The sequence below is a fragment of the Zootermopsis nevadensis genome, unplaced genomic scaffold, assembly GCF_977971745.1.
Source record: "Zootermopsis nevadensis isolate Lab colony 2312 unplaced genomic scaffold, Znev_1.0 Znev_ptg000094l, whole genome shotgun sequence".
NCBI lineage: Eukaryota > Metazoa > Arthropoda > Insecta > Blattodea > Termopsidae > Zootermopsis > Zootermopsis nevadensis.
Genome location: NW_028259225.1, coordinates 20,123 through 22,863, shown reverse-complemented (window position 1 = coordinate 22,863; position 2,741 = coordinate 20,123).

Genomic DNA, 2,741 nt, shown 5'->3' with positions numbered 1-2,741 from the left:
TTTCCCTGCAACAAACAAATCTTGTTAATTGATATTTGAGGCTACATTTACAAAGAAATATATTTCTTTAAAATTTCTTATTTTTTAAAATTCTGATGTAAGCATTTTATTATAGACGTTATGCCTTTGCTCAAATATCGTGCAAATCGATTCAATAAAAAGTTATTCAGATTTGTCAGTCATATTCGAAAATTTTATACTGGAATGACAATTTATATTTCCCACTTTCTGGACACACATGAGTATATATAACTATATATACTTGGTTATTGGACAGAACGGCCTAAGTGAAACATAATTTGTATTAAGCCGTTTTTACCGATCATAAGCCCGGGGCCATAGGAGAACTCGGTTATTTAGCAAAATACTTAAAAATACAAAGAGGGAAAATAAGTTTTAAATTGTGTATTTATGATCTCAAGTGTTGGAATTTTTTCATGGAACGATCTGTTATGTCAACGTGGCATCTCGTTATCATTTTAGATTTAATAACGTAAAGAGTGTAGCGCCCTGATACCTCGTCCCAGATAAAAATTTCATTATCTGAGATCAGAAAATTTACCTCTTTATATTTTTTTCTGTATTTAGCCAAATTGCAGTTCTCCTGTGACCCAATGGGGCGTTTTACGTGTTCGGTCGTACACTAAAAGCAGAGAGGCTAAATTTATGTATGTGCTGACAGTCAGTGTAAGGTAGCCCCAACATTAATAGACACTAAAATATAATTAATTGTTACTCAGATATGACTGTATGACTTAAAGCGAATATTTTTGTTAGATTAGTGTATGAAGGACAATGTAAAAGTGGCAAGAATCACGGAAGGTAATTAAGGTAAGACTTAAGTGAATGTCGACTACTCTGCGTTTTTTGATAAAAATTTATGAAGCTGAGGTAAATGTCAAAAGTTCGTGTTTTTCTAACGAAAGGCCCTTATCTCGTTTGCTTATTTATGAAGAAAATGTTCACAAAAATGGAATATTTCTGCTCACTGTAGTATTAACTTAGCCATACAGATTGAAGTTTCAATAGTTGGATCTCTTGGGAATATACTTGAGAAGGTGAAGTTTGGTACACTTTAGTAAACTTATATAATCTTTCATAGACGTAGAAAATTGTATTTAACGTAACGTAGTAACAGAATCAACTCTTAACTTTTTTACGAGTACTTAAATCAGAATTTACTCGAAATAAAATATGTGGAATCAATATTATTGGTTCAAATTTAGGCCATTGCAGATTCATGATTCTGATCCGTACCCGGTCTTAACATGGAATGGTGGCTTTGAACGCAGGTACGTACATTTCCAGCTGCAATTAATATATACGTTCATAACTGCTTTGATGTCCTGAGTGCGGGGTGAATTGTACCTACTTAGTTTGGCTGGCTATCAGTCGTTTTCGGTTTCTTGTAATAGGAGTTCCATGGAATGAAATTCGATAAAAGGGTTTTAATGTAGTTAACCAAATAGGAAATTTTATCGAAACTGGTGCAACCGTTTCTAAGATGAAACTTTGGAAAGATACTACCTCCCTATTCGGCGTTTATTTTATGCGTTTTACTGAAAATAAAACAAATAAAAGTTACAAATTCAATAACGGCATGGTCCTTCGAGGTAATGCCCGAATGATAAGGACAAAGAAACGCTTGAAAAGCAGAAATTTTTCACAAAGACGGATTTTAGAATGAATAGACTGTTACTTATTACTTCCGGTTAACGTCTGCTTTCAGTTGGAAACATTTAAAGGATTGTGGGTGATACAATTTCTCCAATCTTATTTTTTAGAAAATGGATAAAGGCAAAATGACCTTATTTCGATAAGACTTCAGGTTCTCACAGCGACGTGTATGAAGACGGAGAATTGACTCGACCTTGAAATCATGTCGTCATGCTGAATGCTGTCCTGTAAACATTGCCGCTTACTATAAATGTTTCACTGTTGGAGCAGTTTACATGATATTTGATGCTATGGGCGTTTTACGAGTTATCCGACCTAACAGACAGAGAACAGAACGTAGTATATATATATATATATATATATATATATATATATATATACATACTAAAAATAAAAGAATGAGACGAGACAATGGAAAGATATAATATTAATGCGTAACTGAGAGTCGAGGGGTGCTTCTTTTGGCATATTAGAAAGACTGTGCGCCTGCGCAGATAGATGTTTCTGTTTGAATTTCAAATCAATTTCCCGTTCATGTAGTAGTTTGGTAGATGTTCAATCTGAAGATGAAAACAGTAAGCTCCTCTGAAATGTCGGTCAGTATCTGCCAGACTACACGGTATAACAACATCCCAGAAAACAGCCATGTTTCTACCTTAGTTAGGTACGGAGCCATGCGTGAGTACGAATGGCGTGGATTGAAACTCCGCGCGTCACTTCCCCGGTTAACTGATTTAAGGTTAGGTTAGGTTAGGTTAGGTTCACCTTCAGGCCTTCTTTCGACCCAGGAAAGAGTCCTCCGACATCCACTGAACAATAACTAAACTGGGTGTGAATGTCTTGACATACTGGGAACTTCAGTGAAGTGAGTGTTCTTAATACAAAATTCCGTTCATAAACTTTATGTTCAAATCAATTTAAATTTGTTTGTCTTCCATAGTTGTCTCCGCTCCGTATGGAAATGTCCTACTCGAGTTTCTCTAAGAATGATAAATTAAGTTACCAACTTGATGTTTCCTATGCTTACGGATATAATACTACAAATTTTATTTCCAACACTTCAG